Consider the following 12,562-nt stretch of genomic DNA (forward strand, 5'->3'; position numbering starts at 1 on the left):
GAATTAATATAAGCCTCCTTGTTTTTACAAACTAACAATAAAATTATTGACAGCAAAAAGCTCCTGGAATTGCAGTTTTATAAACTTTTAATGGGAAATTCATTAGAATTGTGTTTCCCAAATGTAGAAATAGTCTTAAGTATTTACTTGTCTTTGATTACCAACTACAGTGAACACATTCTTTTTCAAAATTAAAGTGCATTAAAAACATGTTAAGGAACAACACGGGACAAGATTGTCTAAACAACTTCACTGTAATGAACATAGACTGTTATTTGCCTAGGGACATTGATTTGGCTAGTGCTATCTCTAAATTTGCCCAAATTAAATCAAGAAAAAGTTTTTTGTGAAGTGCTGTGTTATCTTATATCTTAAACTTTTGAGACCTAACGCAAACCAAGCCTTTGCTACAGGCCATGAGCTGACTTAACCTGGCACTGGTGTGTTACGCATGTGAAGTGACATTGACATCCCTTCTGGGTGCTTCGTTTTTTGTCGGGCAGTGTATACACCTTAATATCACACACTAACAACATGCATTAGGACAGGTAGCAACTCACCACGTAGAAGAGGCACTGAACAGCATAAAAAGACATTTAAATGTATACTAAGCTAGTGGGCTAAGTCCTCCATCACCTTTAGACAACCACAACCATTCTCACATCTGATCAACTCTCACACATATGAAACGATAGTTTCCTCTCAGATCTAACATTTTGGTAACTATGTCAAATATGCTACTGAAGAACATTGATTTTTTTGCAGATGACAAACTCTAGAAAAATACGAGCTGTACTGCAGACATGTGAAGCTACACAAACATAAGTATGTAATATTAAGTCACATATTTTGTTAGTAATGTTATGAATGTAAATACTATTATCTCAAAACTGTATAAATTATCATGCAAAGCTTTTACTATTTTTTAGGCAGAAAATAAAATACACCCAGTGATGGTGAATCTTCACTGAAACATTTGTTTGTGTTTAAAAAAATTGTGCTTACTCAAGGCAGAACCCTATTCTCATATTTATATATGGTGCGTACAATAACAATATTATGAAAAGACAGATCACTACTCACCAAACAGAGGAGATATTGAGTTGCAGACAGGCATACTGGAAAGATTGCTAAATGCAAAGGCCTTCTTCTAAAGTACACACACACACACACACACACACACACACACACATATTCATTCATGCAATTACAACTAACACCCATGACCACTGAACAAATTGAAACAACTTTAATGATATATTACATATAAAATGAACAGAAACTGATAGTTTAATTTCTTACTGCCATTTATTTTATTGTCTTATACAGCAGTTTAAAATGACAGCAACACAGTAATTTTCACTGGAAAATTTTCTAACATTAACAATAATACCACCATGGCAAGTAACTATTATTTGTGGAATTATGTAGGCATCCTCACTGAAGGTCGGAGAATCTGCACCTCCCTGCTCTTTACTACTTCCGCTGCAATTCGCTCATCTGCAACAAAAATGGCAATTTTTTTACACGGGTTAAAACAAATAAAATATTCAATTTATATTTGAAAAGGACAATGATTACATAAATCATTTGTTAAGTAACAAAATGAAACTGTTGTCAACATTGTATCTTTGCAAATGTAATGTTCAATAAACTATCAGTTGTTAACATTAAGGTTTATGTTTCGTACTGCTCAATATAATTGTCATCACTGCCACAACTAATCAAGTACATCAAAAGTTTGGGATAAAAAATATAAAAATATTAGCAATATGGACCAGAATAAGTCTCTCTTGTACCACCATTTTCAAGTTTCACTTTTAGACTATTTTCTTGGAGTCTAAATACACTCTGTGTGTTATTTGACTGCAATACACTGATAATATTCTCATCACTTGGATGCAAAATTTTTAGTCAGACTCAATTGCAGACTGATACTCTGATGATTATCATTTTAAAATCTAATGATTTTCGACCTAGTAAATAGTTTCTTCCTCGTGAAAATATAAATGATGGGAAGCGATAAGGAATACAACATGGAGATATTAGAGAAGTGGAAAGTCTTGCAAAGATTCAGAAATGTAGTGGAGATAACACTGAGCTGAGACATTCAAATTGCAGAGTACTAACAGTTAGATATTAAAAGAAGACAATTTCTATATGATGTTGGAAGTTAGGACCCAAAGGATGTGAATGGTTAATTAATGCAAGTCCCTGTTCTTAAGTTCTATACCTATGTCAACAATTGGATTTTGGATGTTGCTGGTGCAGACAGTTTGTCTTTGGACATTCTCTCCCATTCAAACATTGCCCTTCTCCCATGTTTGACAATGTTCTTGGGTGCATTATTTGTTCCCATCACTCACCATAAGAGGATACATACATTACTGTTGAACATGACTGTTTTGGTGGTACAGGTGTTATGGTAAGGGGAGACATAATGTTACGTGGTACTGACTTCCAAATCTTGGAACACATTACATTCATCCATTAACATTATTGTGACACTTTACTCCTTTCCCTTGCACATTCTTTCATGGTGCGTTCAACCCCAACTCCATTTCTTTGGATAACAATGTGTGACCGCATCAAACACTGCAAGTGGCGGAGCTCCTGGAATGAGATCAACAAATAGACTGGCCTGCCTATTCCCCCAATATAAGTCCCACTGAGCACATGTGGGATGCATTGGAGAAATGTATTGCAGCATGTCCACATGCACCAATGACCATACAGCAGCTGTCAGTCACTCTGTTGGGGGGATGGAATGTCAGACCACAACAACTGCTTATTAACCTTGTGGCAAGCATGGGAGCTCATTCCAGAGCATGCATTGCTGTCAATGGTGATCACACACCCTATTAAGTACCATGATCCACCTTTTGTAATATGCAGGGGACTACCGTAAATCACAGTGACTTCAGTGTTATTACTGTCATTGAATAAAATTGTCATTTATATTTGTCTCATTGTATATTTCCTTCAGTTACCTTATGTACTGTACTGTACTGTATCAGTTCTTTCTATGTATGGTCCAAGTTTCATTGAGCTGTGTTATTTTGCAATGATACATCATGTGAAACTTACTTTTGTCTTTAAGTGTGTCATTACTGGTAAGAGTTTTGCATTCCATTAGAAATACCATGCAGCTACAAAATAATGTACTACTGCTTTTGTAGTCAGTGAAATCATCTGTCACCATAACTGAACCATTAGAAACAATGTATACAGCAACAAGATCACTTTCAGAAAATATTTTCACTTGTGAAAACTGAGTACCAAAGATGACAGTAACGAGATAAATTTTAATAATTGCTTGGCTGAACAAAAATTGATGACAACCAAGTCCATTAAAATATATCTGTACTAACCAAGTACTAAGTGGAACTAAGTAATAAAAGCCTCACTTATTTGTGTGTGTAGTAATGCTGAGATATGTCTGGTCAAGGTAAAAACAATAAATTGTAAACTATCAAGGCAGTGAAAATAATATGTCATTTGGTGAGGATCTCCCGGCCGGTAGACCAGATCGGCTGGTGCAAGTCTTTTGAGGCAACACCACTTTGGCAACTTGCGCATCTATGAGGATGAAATGATGATGATGAAGACAACACAAACACCCAGTCCCTGAGCAGAGAAAATCTCCAACCCAGCCGGGAATCAAACCCGGGCAAGCGTTCCTTAAGTATTCATAAGTTTCCTATTAAGCACAAGCCCCAGAAATTTCGGATTTTCAATGAACAGAAGAGCAACAGGCCTAAGATGTAAAGACAGCAGTGGAAGAAACCACTTGTGCCTCCAAAAATTCATACAAATGGTTTTGTCGGTGGAAAAACAAAAGTCACTGTTGATGCTCCATGAGTAAAGATGATAAGAGACATGCCTGAAGTCGCTGTCACAGCTGGTGACAGAAATTGGGCTGTAGTAGAAGGAAGGTGTCTGTCCTTGCCGGGCTTAGGTATGAGTATGACAGTGGCTTCACACCAGTATCTGGGAAACGTGCAATCTGCCCAAATGCGATTATAAGCATGAAAGAGAAAGTGCTTTCCCGCAAGAGATAGGTGCTGCAACATCTGAATGTCAATATCAACTAGCCCTGGGAAGGCATATCAGAAACAAGTGAAAGCATGATCTAGCTCGCTCATAGTAAAGGTGGCATTGTAGTTTAGTGTTCATGATTATGAGAGGAGAAAGGTATCACCTGAGCCTCCTCCAGTCATTTCCAATGGAGGAAGGAAGAGTGATAGTGGGCGGAACTTGAAATCTCTGCACAATGAGGTCCACAATGACATCATCTGCTACTGTCATGCTGAAAATTGGGGAATGGACCTCCATCCCAGAGAGCTGTTGGAGGTTGGCCCACAAGACGGAAGAGGAAGTGTAACTTGATGAACTAGAAAATGAAACCCTGCTAGCTTTCTTGCCATGCCAAAGAATGCGACAACACTGCACATGCAACTGTTGTTTAAAACAAATACTGTTCACAAGGAACCAGTAAAGATGAAGTGCAAGGAAGGGAACTTTCTTTGGTGGTAAGGATAACGTTTTTAAGGTATTCTTATCTGGTCATCACAACTTGGGAAACAATGTTCATTGAAGGTCATCAGGAGGAGAAAAGCCTCCCATCGGCTTTAGAAAGGTGCCAATAGAGTTTGCACATCCTTGGGGTAGCAGTCAGCAAACGAATGGCACATGGGAAATAGTTGCTCAAGTACATGTCAGATAGAATGGACCACGCGAGATAACAAGGAAGTTGGGCAGTGCAGAACTAGAGGTCCAAACGGAATAGGTGTATGTGGAGTCTGAAAAGAACAAATGGGATTAGGTGTTTGAAAGGAACGTAGGTGCTCCAGTGTTAAGGCAGATAAGGTTGAGCTTATTGAGAAGGTCAGCAAAGGTTCCAGAAGAGCCCCAAAGCGGTTGGTGTGCATTAAAGTCACTAAGCAGCAGAAAGGGGCGAGAGAGTTGACCAATAAGCAGGAGGAAGTTGGACCTGGTGACACTGAATGATGGCAGGATGTAGATGGTACAGAGAGAAAAGGTGAAGCGAGGAAGGAAAATACGGACTGCAACAGCTTGCACCTGGATGTTCAGTAAGATGGTTTGACTAGGAACGTTATCCCAGACGAGCAGCATGATTCCCCCATAAGATGGAATGCCATCCTCAGGGGAAAAGTCAAAGCAGACCGGCAAGAAATGCAAGAGGTCAAAGCAGTCGCAAGAATGCAATTTTGTTACCTGGAGGCATAAAACAAGTGGATGCTGCAATTCCATGAGCAGCCATAATTCCTCCTTGTTGTATCTAATACCGCACACGTTCTAGAGGAGCAGAGTCATGACAGGGAATGGGGAGGATTGAAAAAAATAAAGGGTTGCCACCTTAGTGGCTGCTGAGTGCCAACCTCTGAAGACTCACTGCTACAGCACACACAGGCTGGAAAATCTTGTTCCATGAGATCTACAGAGGTTTTGGCATTTTCACTGGGTTGGCCTGCAGATTCCAGGGCAGAAAAACAGTTGGCAGTGCACCACCGAAATGGAGGTCAGTTGGATATCACGCGGTGACATCGTTTGAGAGGATCCCTGAGTTAGATGTTTGCCTTTGTTTGATTTCTTGGAGGGTCTGCGGTTGGCAGATGAAGACTCAGATGTTTGTTGGCTGGAGGGACATACGAAGTCTTTGCGGGAGTATTCCTTTTGTCTTTTCCAGCCTGCCGGTTTGTAGCAAGTGATTTTGCTGACAGAGGCAAAGATTTGGTGGCTAGTTGCACAGCTGGAGAAGGAGACATGGATGCTACCATGACACTGGCTGATTTTAGAACCATGGTGCTGAATTCAAGGTCGCAAGTCTGTGTGACCGTGTCCTTTGTGGAGTGAGGTATAGCAAGAATGGTACTGCAAGTGCCAGATGGTACAACACAGGGCTTTTGACTAGCCAACAACATGCAAGCGACAGGGTAAGGCTCTTTTTCCTTCACCCAGACCTCATGGACAGCCCGCTCATTGAGATACAGGGGACATACTCAGGGATGAGGCTGCATGGTTGCCACTGCAATTGATACAGCAGGGGTGGGAGGGGGTGAGGGGGAGGAGGAGGAGGAGGAGGAGGAGGAGGAAGGCAATCACCCTCGTGAACATCATACACCTTTCTGAATAATAAATGGACTAACCGTAGCAAAGGACTGACCTCCTTCGGTATGTGATACCATGAGGAACCAATGTGCAGCTGGGAGACTCTTTGAACCTTTATCCTCATTCCGTTTATGCTTAGCAGACCTAGACTGAGATGGTGATTGGCTGATGGTGAAAAAAATCCCCCATGATTGCCAGAATCTCCAATGGCATGCTGCTTCTAACTGGAAGCCCCCTCTGAGAGGGGGCATCCCTTACCTCATTGATTGTTTACACCTCAGGTCACATCTCCCAAACTCCTGACAGAGGGATCAATTGGCAATTTGGGAATGTAACAGCTCAGGCAATCACCCCTCCCTGGGCCTGTGCTGTATCACAACCTGGGCTGGGAATTATGAGTTACCCAGTCACCTGTTACATGTCAGATACAAGGGCCGGCATTCAAGTGCACACAGAGAGGAAGAAGAAACCAGGAGGTATCTCAAACGCCAAAGCAGAAGAAGAATAGGAGATGGAGGGGGGGGGGGGGGGGGGGAAAGGCAGTGGAGGGACTGTTCTCATGTCAAGCTACTAAAACTTCAGAATACACTCCCATAAATATTCCAAACATGTTCTGCAAGGGTGAGGAAAAAGAATTGCAGGCAGACAGACATGCAACACAGAGAGGGAGAAAGTCCTGTGAAGGCTGGGGCCCTGTTGTAGCCAAGCTCGAAATCATCAGATAGTTGTGAGCCCATGTGTGCGATTCATCAAGCAGTGGCAGGAGTACATACATATAAAAGTATTTAAAATTTGCAAGCTTTCAGAGTCAGTGGCTCCTCCTCCTGGCAGAAGGGTTGAAGGGGAAGGAAGAGGAGTCAAGGAAAAGGACTGAAGAGGTTTAAGAAATGGGGAGGGTCACCGAGAACTACAGGTCAGGGGAGACTTACTGGATGGGATGAGAAGGAACTGGGGACTGCACTGGATGAGATTTGACAAGCTGAGGGCTTAAAGGTGGAAGACAGGGTAATACACAAGACAGAGATTACTGACAAAACATCATGCATGAGTTAATAAAAGCAGAAAGCTAAGTGCACTGAACATGATAGAGATGGTGCGGAGGAGGGAACAGACAGGTCAGAAAATGAAAGAAATAGAAAAGTAAAAGGGAGGGAAGACAGGATAGTTACTGTGAAGAAATAGTGAGACTAGAAATTAATATAAATTGAGACCAGGTGGATGGAGGGAACAAGGGCACATTGTAACACCAGTTTCTGCCACATGTGGTGAAACAGGCACTGAGGTCATGACTGTCACATTGTAGAGCAAGCTCTGCAGTAGGATATTGTGTGTTGCTAGTATACACCCTGTGCCTATGCCTACTCATCCTAACTGATAACTTGGTCATAGTCATGCTGATTTAAAAGGCCGAACGGCATTTATGGAACATAATATTCTTCTCGGGTATGCAGCCGGATTATAACGTCTTCATGACACAATATTTCCGCGGTCCATCTGGCCGCCATCTTCAGGTGAGAGTGCTGGTGCACGAACTCGCCGGAACTGACTTCCTAGCGCAAGCTGCGGCCCCTATATAGGCCAGCAGAAGACCCACAACGCGTGTGAGAGAATGTGCCGTAACTGCCCTCTAGCGCAGTGAACATACCGCGCCGCCAGTGGTGGAAATAGGCAAAATCGAGATATCGCTGTCAAAAATTAAAAAAAAAAATTTTATTCCGACGATCGAAACACAGACCGTTGTTTTTTGATGTCAGATAACAGCGGGTCCCAAGTCTTACTTAAAAGATAGCCCTTGTCTCTATTAAGAAGATTGTCAGATAAACGAATCTCTATGGATTCTTTTAAAACACAGTCCCAATAGCGAGATGCAGGGGCAACCATTTGTGTCTTGTCATAGAGCATTCTGTGTCCTTCGGTGAGACAGTGCTCCGCCACTGCAGACTTCTCAGGTTGAAGCAGCCGTGTGTGCCGCTGATGCTCAACACATCGGTCCTGAATGGTCCGGATTGTCTGCCCAATATAAGCCTTCCCACAGTGGCAAGGGATCTTGTACACACCGGGCTTCCTCAAACCCAAGTCATCCTTTACAGAGCCAAGGAGCGCTCTAATCTCGGCTGGCGGACGAAAAATACTTTTGATATGGTATCTTTTCAGAATTCTTCCTATCTTCGAGGAAATGCTCCCAGCAAAAGGCAGAAAGGCCACCGATTTGCAGGTATCTTCTGGTGGTTCAGGCGAAGGTCCATACTGGAAAGCACGACGGATCTGTTTATGTGTATAGCCATTCTACTTGAACACAACCTTAAGATGGTCCAATTCTTGTGTCAAGCTTTCTCCATCTGAAATGGCATAAGCTCTTCTCGCCAACGTCCGCAGGACCCCCGTACGCTGGAACGATGGATGACAGCTAGAAGCATGCAGGTAACGGTCCGTGTGCGTAGGCTTTCGATAAACACTGTGTCCCAGTGTCCCATCATCCTTTCTGTACACCAGAACATCCAGAAACGGAAGCTTCCCATCACTTTCCACCTCCATGGTAAACTTGATGCTAGGATGCAGGGAATTAAAATGATCTAGGAGGCAGTCAAGAGCTTCTCTCCCATGAGGCCACACCATAAACGTATCGTCAACGTACCTCCAAAAACAAGTTGGTTTTAAGGACGCCGTCTTCAGCGCCATGTCCTCAAAATCTTCCATAAAAAGATTGGCGACTATTGGGGACAATGGGCTCCCCATAGCCAGTCCGTCAGTCTGTTCAAAATAGTTGTCATTAAATAAAAAGTACGTCGACGTCAGCACGTGGCGACAAAGCCTGGTTGTTTCCTCATCCAGTTTCTCACCAATTAATTGCAAGGATTCTTCCAGAGGAACCCGGGTAAAAAGCGACACGACATCAAAGCTCACAAGTAAATCCGAGGGGCTAAGAGACAAGGACTTCAATCTCTGAATAAACACCATAGAATTGGAAATGTGATGTTCGCATTTACCGACGTGAGGGCCAAGAACAGATGCTAAATACTTGACTAGATTGTAGGTAGGAGCACCCAAATTACTCACGATCGGACGAAGCGGGACCCCTTTCTTATGAATCTTGGGTAGACCGTATAATCTCGGTGGCACGGCAGCACCAGGACGAAGTTTTTTAAGAACGTCGTCAGGTAAAGAACTCTTCTTCAGCAGTGAAAGCGTCTTCCGTTTTATCCGTTCAGTTGGGTCGTCCTGCAATGTTCTGTATGCTGAGTCTTCAAGTAAGAGAGCCATCTTTCCCAGATAGTCATCACGTGACAGAAGAACCGTTGCTGGTAGAACTATCAGATCTTCGTCTTCTCTAATGGACCGGACGGCTGCCCTTTCGAGAGAGGAGATGTTACTCCGTGGAGGCGGCGCCCGCCGCAATGTATGTGAGACCTCTTGCCTAATCTCTTCAGCTTGGTCCTCCGAAAAGCTGGACACTGCTTGTTCGACTGCGCAGATGATTTCGGTGATAGACACATTCCTCGGTGTAGGGGCAAAATTCAGGCCTTTCTCCAACACTGACAGCGTGGCGTCGTCCAGTTCTTTACTCGTGAGGTTAATCACTGTCCGTCGACGGGTGTCGTCATCAGATGTCGTGGGTTGAGAAGAAAGCCGTTGAAACTTCGAAGACTGTTTCATGACGGCACTCCTATGCGTCCAATCTGATAGTTCCCAAGAAGAACTATCCACCCATTCCCAGGATGCATCCGACAGCAGCGACGATAACTCCAAGTGCAAGAAAAGTAAATCCTTGGATATGAGATCCAGTTGTCTTCGAGTGAAGCGAATGCGCTCCTTGACTAAGGCGAAACTGGCACGCTTCTTGATGTTGTTGGCCGTTTTCGTATCAATAAAATGAACAAATCTAGCAAACTTAGGTATTACTCTTCCATCGCGGCGTCTCAGCAAAAAGGCGAGGGCACTCAGCAACTTGCCTTTCTTCTTACGAAGTTTATCAACTTCTTCACACATTCCACCATCTCCTCCCCGTAGAGGCTTCTGATGTGGCTACGAAGGCTTTCCCGGCGTAATAATTGATAATATTCTTCTCGGGTATGCAGCTGGATCATAACGTCTTCATGACACAATATTTCCGCGGTCCATCTGGCCGCTATCTTCAGGTGAGAGTGCTGGTGCACGAACTCGCCGGAACTGACTTCCTAGCGCAAGCTGCGGCCCCTATATAGGCCAGCAGAAGACCCACAACGCGTGCGAGAGAAGGTGCCGTAACTGCCCTCTAGCGCAGTAAACATACCGCGCCGCCAGTGGTGGAAATAGGCGAAATCGAGATATCGCTGTCAAAAATTTAAAAAAAAAAAATTTTAATTTTTGACAGTGATATCTCGATTTCGCCTATTTCCACCACTGGCGGCGCGGTATGTTTACTGCGCTAGAGGGCAGTTACGGCACCTTCTCTCGCACGCGTTGTGGGTCTTCTGCTGGCCTATATAGGGGCCGCAGCTTGCGCTAGGAAGTCAGTTCCGGCGAGTTCGTGCACCAGCACTCTCACCTGAAGATGGCGGCCAGATGGACCGCGGAAATATTGTGTCATGAAGACGTTATGATCCGGCTGCATACCTGAGAAGAATCTTATCAATTATTACGCCGGGAAAGCCTTCGTAGCCACATTTATGGAACAGTTGGTGTAGGACATGTGTTGTTTCACATGTGGCTCTCCCTTTGATAGTACATGTCTTGCCAGTTACACGGCTTGTATAGGTAGTGATAGGAGGACGCATAAGGCAAATGTAACAGTGGGGACAGTCACAGGAGTAGGAGCCATAGACTAGGGAAATGGGTACAGAATGAGCATAGGGTCTCACAAGGACATTGTGGAGATTGGGAGGGTGACGAACAGCAATTCTGTGTGTGGTGAACAAAATATCAGACAGAATGGACCTCATTTCAGCACATGATTTTAGGAAGTCACAGCCTTTTCAAAGTAGCTGATAAATAAATCCACGACCAGGACAATCAAGTGTGGCAGAAAGATGTCCACCTAAGTTGTTTTCTGGAGGGATCAAAAGTACAATGATTGGATATGATGGCCCAGGAAAGCTGTTTTTGAACTAGGCTGGTGGGGTAACTACATACAGTGAAGGCTGAGGTGAGGATGGTGGTGTACTGCAGTAAAGCATCTGCATCTGAACAAATACGTCTGTCTCGAATGCCAGTACTGTATGGGAGGGAACGTCTGACATGGAAAGGATGGCAACTGTCAAAACGTAAGTATTGTTGTTTGTTTGTAGGTTTAATGTGAACAGAAGTGTGTAGCTGACCTTTGGTGAATGTCAAGGGATGGTATCAGGAGGAGGACTACGCAAAATTTAACCAGGACAATGTATTTAGAGATTCCAAGAATTTGGGGCAGAATAAGGGAAAAAGACCCTAATAATGTTAGAACTAATCATAATTTTGGTGCAGTACATGAAAGTACTTAAAACTATATTCAAAATTAAGGCTAAATATAATGAATGTCCAAAGAATAAAACATGAATTTAAAAAGGATAGAGTGCTAAGGAAGGAGTTAAAAAAGAAAATAAAACCTCATCTTGTCAAACAGGAAATGAAGGCATCATCTTAACTGATGATCTAAATAACTAAGAAACCAACTTCTCAAAATGATTCTGATAATACTTTAAAACAATGGAAAGAATTTATTGAATCTGTTGAAGTGGAGCCCAACTTGATTAAGATACAAGACAAATGCATTTCAATTCAAAAAGGCAAAACAGAAATCAGTAGGAATGAGCTTGAATCTCAAACTGCCAGTTGAGGCACAGCGTAAAATAATTAGTGTCCTAAAAGTGAAGTAAATCAACATTATTTACAATGTGCTAGAAAGCATATCAGACGACAAGGACTCATCCACCCATGTAGGAAAGGCTTATGGATTTCTTACTTGAAATGCAAGAGATTGCTAGTAGTAGTTTTTGACTAAAAGTTATAACTTTTTTGTTTATCATCTTGAGGAATAAGTCAAACGGTAAAGGTCCAGCAGATAAAATTTGTCAGAACATTACCCAACGTACTGCCCATCCCTTGACAATATAAAGCTACAGTAAAATTTGTTATCAGTCATTTACAGAGAAAAACAATCGAGTGAGGTGTAGGGCACATTGAAGATCCTAAAAGGAGTGATTATGAGAGAGTGAATAACACAAATTTTTCCAAGACACATTAAGTATGCTTTGTACAACTGTTTTGTATTAAGTTACTGAGATAGGTAGGGACATATTAACTGAATCCTTGTTTCAGAGGGTTGAAATATAGCTGGAATAAATTTATTCAAGTTGTCATGGTCTTGGCTATTTACTGGACCCTGTCCATCGAATCTGGGATCCTAACCTGTTGAACTTAACTGTGGACAATACAGTATCATTGAAGTTTCTGCCACAATCAAAGACAGAATGAA

The 12,562-nt window shown here is 42.6% G+C and overlaps 1 long non-coding RNA gene across 1 annotated transcript in view; it reads right to left on the minus strand.

The window, feature by feature from the left end:
* Positions 1-1,289: 1,289 nt before the first annotated feature.
* The window catches only part of LOC124788260, a 31,031-nt gene continuing 19,758 nt past the window's right edge, over positions 1,290-12,562 (minus strand). Inside the window, exon 3 of the long non-coding RNA XR_007016077.1 lies at positions 1,290-1,500. This is a non-coding gene — a long non-coding RNA (uncharacterized LOC124788260). The remainder of the gene's footprint in view (positions 1,501-12,562) is intronic.

The sequence above is a fragment of the Schistocerca piceifrons genome, chromosome 3 (genome assembly GCF_021461385.2).
Source record: "Schistocerca piceifrons isolate TAMUIC-IGC-003096 chromosome 3, iqSchPice1.1, whole genome shotgun sequence".
Classification (NCBI taxonomy): Eukaryota; Metazoa; Arthropoda; class Insecta; order Orthoptera; family Acrididae; genus Schistocerca; species Schistocerca piceifrons.